This window comes from Alligator mississippiensis, chromosome 2 (assembly GCF_030867095.1).
Source record: "Alligator mississippiensis isolate rAllMis1 chromosome 2, rAllMis1, whole genome shotgun sequence".
NCBI lineage: Eukaryota > Metazoa > Chordata > Crocodylia > Alligatoridae > Alligator > Alligator mississippiensis.
Window position 1 is genome coordinate 250,896,155 of NC_081825.1, and position 10,800 is coordinate 250,906,954.

At 46.7% G+C, this 10,800-nt stretch overlaps 1 long non-coding RNA gene across 1 annotated transcript in view; it reads left to right on the forward strand.

Annotated features, from left to right (window-relative positions):
• Positions 1 to 10,135, forward strand: part of LOC132248790 (uncharacterized) — a 198,743-nt gene extending 188,608 nt beyond the window's left edge. The window contains exons 4-5 of the long non-coding RNA XR_009460207.1: positions 7,085 to 7,226; positions 9,908 to 10,135. This is a non-coding gene — a long non-coding RNA (uncharacterized LOC132248790). The remainder of the gene's footprint in view (positions 1 to 7,084; positions 7,227 to 9,907) is intronic.
• The last annotated feature ends 665 nt before the right edge of the window (positions 10,136 to 10,800 follow it).

Here is a 10,800-nt window from a genome sequence, read left to right on the forward strand (position 1 = left end):
TAACTAGGTTTCTGATTTCCAGCTCCACACCCTGGCTTGGCATTTTGACTCCTGACTTGTGGCTTCTGACCCTTACTCCTGTAACCCCTGCTCCATACCAGGCTCTACCCACTAGACTGGATGGACTGGTAAACTGTGATACTATGATTTGATGTCATCTAAATATGAAACTTAGTGATTAGAGAGGGGTACTGTGCCCTCTCATGAATCTAACCTTTAATATAGATATAGATATGTTGCCTGGGTATTGCACGGTCATCTGTTTGATTTTTGTTTGTAGGATCTACTCTTTCTAAGTTAAATAAGCACTAAATCCTGTCCTGTCTGGCATAAGAGGAATAAGCAAAGACACTGACTAGCAAATCTGACATAGAATACATTAACTAGGATAGGATTATCTAAAAGGGGCCAAAGCATATAAATTATTGTGAAGTGGCATATAAATTACTGCTCCTTTGAACATGAATAGTATATGTTACCTGCTAATACTTGGGGATGATCCCAAGATCTGCTAGCTAAAGATTAGATCATATAACCTTAGGGAAAAGTGGGGTACTTTTAAACTGGTATAAAGAGATCCTTGTACTTGTGTGAAAACAAAGAGGTTCCCCACAGTCTTTTCAACCAAATGTGTACTAGCAAAATATAAGGAGTAAGTGTATCTTTTATATATAAAATAACATCAAACTTAGCTACCTGCTTTGCCAAGTTATGGTTGGTTCATTGGCAGACAAGGTTCTTTTGGTAAATCTGATATTTTTTATTAGACCAAGTAAATAGTTGGAAAAGATTTTCTTAGCAAGATTTCAGGTTTAAAAATCCTTGGTCAGGTTGAGGAAACATCTGCAGTTGTTGTGTGCTCTTCCTGGATGGAAGGAATGGTAACGAAGCCAGAGGCTGTTATACTAGCAGGAAAGCCAGTCAGTGAAAATGTAAATTGAGGAGTCAGTGGGTGAGAGACAGGCTTAGGGGGTGGGGAAGGGGGATGAATATAGCAGGTAAATAGTGGAGAGATACCTGGGGAGTCAGATGTCAGGCAGGTTATAATGTGTCATAAATCCAATGTCTATATTTAGTCCATGATTTTTTTTGTATCCAGAAGATTGATGAAGTGAAGTTCACAGGCTTATCTGCGAGAAGTATTTTGTAAATTCCCTTTTAGGATTAGAAGTAAGAGATTGGAGAGAGAGTGGTTTTCTTATGAGAAATGTGCCCCCACTGGTAATTGTGCATTCTTGCCTTTAATAGATTTCCAGTGTATCTTCATTATGGTGCACAGTTGTTTGGTCTCTCCAACATATTTTCCACCAAGGCATTTGGTGCACAGGATGAGATCTGTTACATTTCTGGAGGTGTATCTGGTGATGGCTATGTGGGGTGTATTGATTGTGGGGGTGGTGGAGATATGTTGGCAGGTTTTGCATTTCTTGCCATTGGTATGGTCTGGATACATTTGGTGTGTTTTTGGCCATAGGAAGTTTGCTTCTGGTGATGAGCTTAGTGAGGTTTGGTGCTTTTTCAAGGATAGGATGTGTGGTTTTATCTCTTTAAGATAAATATCTTTAAGATAATATCTCTTTAAGAACTGGGTCTCCTTCTAGTATGGGCTGCGATTGTTTGAGGATTTTCCATGTAGGTTCGAGAGAGGGGTGATATACCACCAGTATGTGATTTGGTGGGGTTTTCCATCTGTCCTGCAGCAATTCTTCATGTGGTATCCAAGTGGCTCTTTCAAACTTGTGATCTGTCTCCCTGAAGGAGTGTCCTTGTTGAGTGAAAGCCTTTTTAAGATTTGTAAGGTGGCAACCCTGGGTGTTCTCAGTGAAAATTCAGTGGTATCTGAGGGCTTGGCTGTATATCACAGATTTCTTGTTGTGTTTTGGATGATTTCTGGTTCTGTGCAGATGTGTACGTTGGTCTGTGGGGTTTCGTGTATAATGTGGTCTGTATTTTACCTTTCTAGATACTGATCATTGTGTCTAAAAAGCAGATGTTGGTTCATTGGCACTCACCTATCACATTGTGCGAGATTTAGTAATGTTAACATTACCATGTCAAAAGTATGGAAATCTACTGGTCCCACTTAAAACTAAATCATAAGACTTTCCAAAAGATGAAGGAAAAAGAATGTAAAAGCACGTGAATATTAATGGGCATGTAAAAATTCTACTCAGTGCTTGAGATGCCATTGATTAACCTTCTTAGCAAGAGCTCTTTTAGTTTTCCCAGTTTGAAGTCAATTGGCTCTTCCTTTCAGACAGGAACTCTGTATGTTAGATTCTTATCTCAATTACACTGGTTTATATTAGGAGTAACTTCATTATCTTCCAAGGAATTACTTTATCCATACCAGTGTAACTTAAACATTAAGTGTAACTTGACATTAAAATTTGGGCCTCAGTCTCATATCAAAAGTCCACTGAATTAGGGCCATTTTTACAGTGTGTGAGAATAAATACCAGGCAAGTTAGCCCTTAAATTTATTAGAAAAAGTCCTATGTTGTCTTTAAAATCTATTTAGATTAATTGCAGACTATAAAATCAGCACATGATTGTAAGTAAGTGTTATTCTGAAGTTATTTTTGTTTCTGAGCACCATTTTCCCTAACATTTTATTCAACTAAAGCATTCATTTCTACTCCCAGAAGCCTGATATTTATATTTTATTTGTGGATTATTCAGATGCTACCAGCCATTTTTCTCAGTAGATTAGGATAAATACAGAAAAACTTGTGGAGATTTAGTCTACAATGTTCCCCCCCCTTCCCTCCAAACAAACAAAAAGAAAATTGCTAATTAATGTTTTCCATTTTTGTGCATAAGCTGTGGAATTATACAACTATGTGAGATTATTGAATCACACAAACTCTGAAGCTTAAGAGGAATGGAATACACAGACACTTAGTACTTAAAACTCGAACTCTCAAATAATAAGCTAATCAAAGTCATAAGCAATCAGATTTGCATCCAGTATAAAACTGCAGGTGCAAAAATGCAAGTGCAAATTCTGCTGGGACAATTTGATCTCTAAAAAAACACTCTATGAAAATTAGATATTATATACACAAACATGCAGTTATACAGATGACCATTAAGAGAAAATAAGTTTGCATAGTTTAGTACTCAAAAGTCAGGAACTTATCACAGTAAAATTGTCCTTGAAATCTCTCTGATTTGCCCCAAATATGAATTACAATATAGGTTAGTAATAGTAATAATAATAAGAGTAGTCATCCTATTGGCAGAGCTGGCATCACCCTATAGTTAAGCTTAACTGACTCTTTCTGTGATAAGGATGGAATTAAATGAAAGAGGTCCCTCCAACCTTTTTGTTCATTAGATTAGGGTTTAGGGCAAGGAATTGGAGATCTAGGGTCTAACAGCTACCCCCACAAGGACATATGACTCTACATCTCCTGCCTCCCAAACTGTTCCTACAACTAGACCACAAGTTAAGCATTGGCAAGAGCACTCTCTAGCTTTCTTTTGAACCTGCCCTACTGCACCTTACTTTTAACATTCATTTGGTAAAACAGATAAACACCACTTAGATACATTTCTTAGGACAAAACTATCTTCCTACCCTAGGTGCCTAGTGGGCTAGTTTCAAAAGGATACCTAGAGAGTAGTCTAGATAAACAACAATAAACAAGGGCAATTTCTGCCCTATTCAAGGCCAGGACCTGGCTCCTCCCTTCTCAGTGTAGTATCTAATTGATCCATCCTTCCTTGTCTGTTTTTATTGTTTCCTCCTGGATGACTAGTAGGCCTGAATATCATTCTGAGCCATGCCTCATCTTTTGCCTTGAAGATACAATGCTTTGGTACAAAGTAGGAAATCCAGACTCAAACCTCTCCTATGTGGTGTCCCATGTCTAGGGGTGGAGGAAAGGGTTAGAACCCAGGTTTCCTACCTCCTAGCCAAGTGCTCTACTCTTTAGGCCAGGGAATGCTTTTTCAAGCCCTGAACCAGAACAAGTTGGCTATAGTCTGGCAGAGGCTGTGTGACTTTGACAGTGCATGAATCAGGTGGGGACAGTGCATGGTCAGGTGGGGGATTTTTCCTGCATCCCTGCCAGACCGACACAGGAGCATCACTGCTGCTCCTCCCATTCCCCTGCTCCTCAGCGGTAGTGTGTGTGCAGTTTATACCTGGATGGGAGCTGCACCAGTGCAAGTCAGCTGGAAGCTGCCTCATGTCACAACTTGGGGAAGTGGGGTGCCACTTATGTCCCCAGCCCTGGTACAGCTTTTCACTTCTCAGCCTCAGCATAGGCATGGGTAGAGGCAAAGCCATGAAAGCTTTAAAGACAGGATCTATTGCTTCCATGGACTGGATCTGCTTGTGGATTATATGCAGGGTTACTGCTGTTGCTCCTGAGTCCTGTTGACTGCCTCTAATACTGCTGAGTTGCAGGTTGGCTTCTTTGGGGGTCCATGTCAGAATGAGGGGGACTGGAACCAATGGGGCTAAGACAGAGGAGAGGGCTGGTGGGAAGCATGGTGCAAGTGTAACACAGGTGACTGGTGCCTCCTAAATCTGGGGGGATACCAGATTACCAACTGGGGCGGGGTCCCCCAGCGGAAATCACCAGCAGTAAAACCGGAAGTGTGCTTCCATCAGCACTTCCAGTTTCACAGCTGGCATTTCCAGGGGGTGCCTGGCCAATCTCAGGGGGTGCACATGCAGGCCAATCCTAGGGGGGTGTCAATGAAGTGTTGTTAGGAGCATCAGGGTATGGGGATGAGCAGGGTGGACATCAAAATTTAAAACTACTGTGGCAGTCAAACATGGTTGCCAATCCAAGATATTATTTTTCTTCGTAGTTTTTATTGACTACCAAACTTTTGTACTATGGTTGGTGTTAAACCCTTAAATTTGAACCCATCCCTTCTAATTGGGGCCTGGCAGCAGGACAGGACCTTGCTGAAGAGTTCCATTTACAAACACATATTAGTACAAATACGTGTCAGTAAAAAAGTTTGGCTGCCAGTGGGCTTGATGCCTTACTAAGAAAAAATGTGGGAGCTTCTTGGCTGAGTCTGTCCAGCCACTACAGGGCCAGGTGGAGCCCAGCCCCAGGGCTCCTGCCTCATCCCCTCTCCAGCTGCAAGGCTGGGCTGTTCTCTGGCAGCCCCTAGCTGCAGGGTATTAAAACCTGCAACCATTTTGTGCCTTGGGGGAGACACACTCCAGGGAGCTTAGAGCTGCAGCCTGCAGGCTGTGTTTGCCAGGTCTGTCCCACTCCAGAGCTGCTGCCTAGCCACAGATGAGTGCTGCCATGGGGTGTAGTTTATTGCATCCCTTACCCAGCCCTGTGATCCCACCAGGGCTCCTGGCCCTGTCACATGGGGGCCCTGTCAGCTGGCACAGGACTTGACATCCTTCTCCTCCCTCATGTCCAGCCCTGGCACCATCTTTGTGTGCCCACCTGTCTGGAGCCCCAGGGGTGCCAACTGGACCTGGGAGGAGGTATGCACCCTTGTGGCACTGTGGGGCAAGGAGGATGTACAGAGGAAGCTCACCCAGGGTGGGTGTTCAAACGCCCACATTTATGAGGCACTGGCGGCTGGGATGCATGCTCAGGGCCACTCCCGGTCAGTGTGGCAGTACCACATGAAGGTCAAGGACCTGTAGGCCGAGTGGGTGGCTGTGACTGGTTGCAATCATCAGTCTGGTGGGGCCTCCAGGACCATGTTCTTTATGAGCACCCTGAGACCCCATGCCCATTCCCCACCCTGACACCTCTGGTGAAAAATCACCGAAGGAGGGGACCTCGGGGCTTCAGCATCCCACCCTGCACTCCTTCCCAGTTGCTGCACCCACTAGCAGCCCAGGGAGCCCAGGCCAGTGGCTGTCTTGGCCTCAGCCCCACCCTGTAGTGACCCACAAGGAGCAGCTGGCCACATCACCACTTGCTGCCAATACCACCAGCTCCTTCTCAGGGCAGCGGGCCCTGGCCAGGCACCAGCCCCCAGACCACCAGAGGCCATGTACACAGGTAGGAGCTAGACACAACCTGGCATGGTGAGCCCCACACTGAGCCATCACCCTCTCCAGCCCTGTACCCATGGTAAGTCCCACATTGGGAAGCATGTCCTCCCAGCTCCAGTCCCTACCCCTGCCCCTGCCCTTGGGCCTAGCCCTGGCCCTGGCCCCCCATCCTTGCCTGCATCCTTGCCTGGCTTGCTCACACTTCCCTGGTCCCAAGTTCCCCCTCACAGCCTACAGAAAGGTGAGACACAGGTCAGACCTTTATTAAGCAGCCTGTGTCCCTGTGGCTGGGTGGGCATAGGCCTCTCATGTGCTGAGAAGGTGTCAATCCTGGCAGCAATCTCCTCCTCAGCAGCTGGGGGCAGGAACATTGACCACTGCAACAGATAGCCCTCCAGATTGTGGTGGAGGTTGTGGGGAAGTCCAGGCTTGTCCCCCATGCTCAGGGTGGTAGCTCAGGGTCTCAATCTAGGAGTGCAGGTATGCCCAGTACACCAGCAGGATCATCATCATCAGGGTATAGTGGCCCAGGCAACCCTCTGCCTGCACAAACAGTCCATCATGCACCACCATGGCATATACAGCAGGGGCATGCTTGGAGTGCATTGGTGACATGAAGAGGGGCCATCCCCACAGCCCTTCTCCAGAAAGGCCCCCAGTGGGGAGGGAGGGGGCACAGCCAGCCCCTCACCCCAGTTGTTCAGGAGCCCTGCATGCCCCAAGCTTGGGTGCTGTGGGCTGGGCAGCAGCACAGTAGAGTGGTGGTCTTGCAGAGATGGGGGAGGAGGTAAGAGGGGGCTGGAGCCATGGCAATAGGTGCTACCAGAAGTCTGGTCTGGCTCATCCTGGGAAGGCAGCAGAGGAGGTAGATGGCTTTCTGCCAGCTCCCAGGGAGCAGGCAGGCATGGGGGCTTGGGCAGCACCCACCTGGACATAAGCCTGCCTGGCCAGTTTACCTTGGTCCCTTGGCACCTGCAAGCAGATGACCTCCAATCTGAGGCCAGACAGCAGAGTGCCCCTGGAGTAGAGCATCTTATCTCCCAAATGTTGCAAACTCTTACAAAAGCCTTCTGTCTCTTTCCTATGCAGGGCCAACATCTGGCTGTGGAGGAGAGGCCACAGGGGACTAAAGGACCACTGCCACAGGCTTGCTGCCACTCACCACTGGAGCTGCCTCTGGGTGCCAGATGCACCAGCAACACAGCTAGGAGGGGACCTGCCTGCTTCTGTGGTTGGTTGTTGCAGTGGAGGGCTGGGTGGCAGACCAGCAGGTGGGGTGGGCAGAGGACCTTTCCCATGAGGCTGCCCAGGAGGAGGTGCAATTGTGGGTATGCCATGCTTACTGGGCTGAGCTGGTGGCACTGGAAAGGTGGTGTATGGGGCTGCTGGAGTAGCAACTGGCTACCCAGAGCCAGCCAGAGGAGGCTGTGCCCATGCCCCCCCCCCCACCATGCCTGGCCCCCACTCTGGCACTGCAGGACCCCTGGGTTCCACCTGCCATCCCACAGCAGGCCCCTGGCAGCCCTCTGGAATAGGTGCTGCTTTTGCTGTGGTCCCCAGACCCACAAGGGAACTGTCTGCAACTGGTGTACTGGCCTCCTGCCACCAGGCTCTCCGCCCTAGGGAGCCCCACCACTCAACCCCTCACACATGTACTTGGGTATGGGGTCAGATATGTGAAGTGTCTGTGAAGTTTGGGGAATAGGGTTTTTATCATTGGTGGGTGGGGAGGGTAGTGGAAGGGCACTGTGTGGGGGGGAGGAGGAAGGGCTGTTCTTGTTGAGGGTGGAGGGAGGAGAGATGGAGGATTTTGTTCTATTAATAAAGTTTGTATGTTTTATTCTACATGTGTGCCCTAAAGTGGTGCTGGGGATAGGTAGGGGTTATGGGGGGTGTGGGCAGCAGGGCAAGTGGACTGGAGTATGGAGTTCAGGAGAAAAAGGTCAGCCAGAGCCTCCTGCAGCCAGTGCCCTGGGTGGCAGGTGTATGGCTGTCCCAGGGCCTGGGCAGGTGGGACCAGCAGAGCCAGCACCATGGCCAGCAGCAGTGCAGGGTGCTGGCCATTGCTGGCAGGGGTTGGGCTGGAGCAGGGGGCTGTTGAGCGGCTGCTGGCAGGTGCAGGGGTTGGGGCATCCATGGCACAAGGAGGTAGAGTGGGCAGCGATGGAGCTGCCACATGCTGCTCCTGCAGTAGGCACACAGCTCCCAGGCAGAGGAGGGGCCGAGCCGGGATCAGAGGGTGGGGGTGTATTTGTAAGATGGCCATCAAGTGCTGGCAACTGTCTCTGGACTCAATATGGCTGCCAAGTGCTGGAAACCATATGACCAGAGGCTGGAGTTCCCCCTGGTGGCCAGAAAGGTACAGCAAGCTGCTCTGATTTGGGACTAAATCTAGTCCCAGGTTGACTGCAGGTGTAGACATCAGCCCTACTCCCGCTTACCATGCAGTAAGTTACTGTGCAGTAAGTTTAATGCGACATTAATGCATGTGTGGATGCACCCAGTAAGAAGTTTGCCAATTGTCAGTAAAAATCTTCCTTGGGTTGGCAACCTTAGCCATACAGTGCTGACCCCCTCCTTAGCCTATTGGGCTAAAAGGAGGGAAAGTCCTCTTCATTCTTCTACTGGCAAACTGCTTTTCCTACAGTTACAGTTACAGGACTTACTCAGTATTATATACATGACTCAATTATTCTATTTTGCATGGGCACCTACATAGCCAAAGTATGGCTTATTGAACACATGCAGTAGATAACCAATGGGCAAGCATCGCTATTCTGAACTCTAAAAATGGTGTCTGTGTGTGTCCAAACACTGCACTTACATAAGTACCCCTTAAGTGCATGAAGTTGAAATAGGATCTGGCCATAAGTCATCCCTGATGTGAAATTACTCATATTAATAATATGATAGAAAGTTAGCATTGGTTGCAGCAAAGAATAGATTTTACTAGTCTTTGCCAGTGGCATAAGTACTTTGTCTAGTTTTTAGAAGCTAGCAAAATCACTGAGGTTGAGATTGGCAGAGACTGAATCTAAGAGTTCACACAGAAATTGGTTGCTGTTGCAAACTAACCAACAATTGCTAATACTTTTCACCTTGGGTTCCTAGCAGATGTTACACTTAAGATGTGATTAATCAGTTAATCATATCTTAAGTATTAATCTGGCTGGCCACATGTGTATGCAATTTATGGTGTGGCAAAACAGGGAAGTAGTCACAAAGTTATTAAATTCAATGTGCGGCCAGGCCAATCCCCTGATTAGTGCTCTTATACACAGGAGTGCATGGAGCCCTTTGCTCTGGTGCACCCCTAAAGCAGGAAATGCCAATTAACTGATTGGCACACAGGGTCTTGAAAGTACACCAGAGGAAAGAATTACAATGTGCTCCCGAGGCTGGGAGCCAGCTGACTGGCACTCCCAGCTGGGCACACCAGGCACCTGGCTTGATACTTGCCAGTTTAGAGTCTCCTTGTATTGGCAATCGGGCATGACTGGGATCTGATCCCCAAGACCAAACATATAGTAAATAGACATGTGTGAAGTTGTAAGTCTAATTGTATTTTTATAAAGATATAGCTCTCCAGTCAATTTCCAAATTAATTTCCAATTAATAATAAGATTCTTATTACCAGTTGATTTTTATGGTGAACCCAATTGTCACCTGCCATGTCTTAATGAAAAATTATATTTCAGGAGGGATATAATTTTAACACCACTATATATATCACCTGATAATGTTGATTTATCATTCCGTACTGAACTCTGGAAATCCTTTTCTAAATTTAGGTAAATTTCACCATTCTCATTTTTAAAAACTCACAGTGATACAGTATTTTCTGTTGTGTCTTTTATTATTTTTATTACACAACACAACTTATTATGTTTTTCTTTTTTTCTTTTTTTGTAGTTTGAATTCTTCTCTTCTTGTTTCTTGTTGACAATCTCACAACTTGGACAAACACAAAGTCCTGTATCTATCAAGATTAAGATCGGCAAGATAACAAGACTAGTTTCCAGCTATCTGCCACTGGAACGCAAATCTTTTAAAAAAAAATGTCTGTAAAGTTTAATAAATTTTGCTTAGCTTTCATTCCTGTTGTTTTCTTAATAAAAACAAATTCAAAGAAAAGCTTTACTTGCTTCCCCGGGGTTCTTGCTTTCTTCCTGAACTTTTCCGGTCTTTTTCACTCTCTTCCCTCGGCGGCTCTTCAACCAGATTCAATCTCTAAGCCTTTTAATTCTTCTTAATTGCTCACCTTGCCACTTGCCAGCTCTTTGTCATAGTCATAGTCATAGTCATAGTCATAGACATAGTAGTCATAGTACTTAGGGTCAGAAGGGACCTAAACAGATCATCAGGTCCAATCCCCTGCCCTGGGCAGGAACAGGTGCCAGGATCATATCACCCCAGCCAAATCTCTGTCCAGCCTCCTCTTGAAGATCCCCAAGGTAGAAGAGAATACCACCTCCCTTGGGAGTCCATTGCAGAGCCTGGAAGCCCTATCTGTAAAGTAGTGTCTCCTGATGTCCAGCTTAAACCTTTTCTCTAACAATTTGTGGTTGTTATTCCTAGTAACACTGGCTGGTGCCCGAGGGAACAGAGCCTCCCCCAATTCCCGCTGGTCCCCCCGGTGAGTTTGTAAATGGCTACCAGGTCTCCTCTTGGCCTTCTCTTGTGGAGGATGAATAGGTTCAGGCCCTTTAGCCTCTCTTCATAGGGCCTGCTCTACTGCCCCTTGACTATGCGAGCGGCCTTCCTCTGCACCCTCTCAGTGCTAGCCACATCCCTCTTGAAGTCCA